This window comes from Leguminivora glycinivorella, chromosome Z (assembly GCF_023078275.1).
Source record: "Leguminivora glycinivorella isolate SPB_JAAS2020 chromosome Z, LegGlyc_1.1, whole genome shotgun sequence".
Classification (NCBI taxonomy): domain Eukaryota; kingdom Metazoa; phylum Arthropoda; class Insecta; order Lepidoptera; family Tortricidae; genus Leguminivora; species Leguminivora glycinivorella.
In genome coordinates this window covers 32,341,633-32,342,449 of record NC_062998.1, presented here as the reverse complement: position 1 = coordinate 32,342,449, position 817 = coordinate 32,341,633, and positions in this window count along the sequence as shown.

Sequence of the window (817 nt, the reverse complement as noted above, 5' to 3'; positions counted from 1 at the left end):
GATGCATTGCGCCTTATCGGGGATCAACCGTTTTATCAAGTCTGATAACAAAACCATAAAATTCATTCATTTTACGATAATATCGGCAAGGTTTAGATACGAATATCGGTATACCTACAGAAAATAATATAAATACAACACACAAAACTGTCCTTCTGTTTGTATTTTTTTTAAATTATGTTTCTTTATATAAATATTGCAATTTTATATTGTCTTGTGTGTAAACATGGCATCAGGCATGGCACCTGTCTAGGTAGTCTTCACGTAACGTAATTTATATACCCACGTAAAATTAGATAGTAGGTATACGGGTATAGATCTGATTTAGAATTAAAATAAAATAATCAGAGAGCCGTTTTCTTTTAATTTCGATTGCTCAATTTCGTGTAGTTCATTCAATGTTTTTCACTACAATGTATTTAAATCACACTAATAGAATTGAAAACCAGTGCCGCTTTCCAATTAGTTAGTTTTTCACAGATTTTCAAGTAACAAAGTCGAGCGTTCGAAATTAAAAATTCTGCTCCCACCTAGGCCGTCCGTTATCATTCACTTTAATGAGTTTACATCTTGATAGCAATATTGTCCGAGTATCTAGTGTGTCTGCCGTCATTAGCCCTTCAAGCCAATATATGTTGAGTCCTCGTGACAAAATATGTATTGGTGCAATGACACTCCGTATAGGCGCAACGAGTGCGTGGGGAATCCGTTAGTAAATTGAATGAGTCCTGTATCAGATTAGTCATACATTCCATTTTGTACTGCTTGCGTCGGAGATATGGGCTATTTTTGAAAATTACCAGGTTTTAATTTGGGC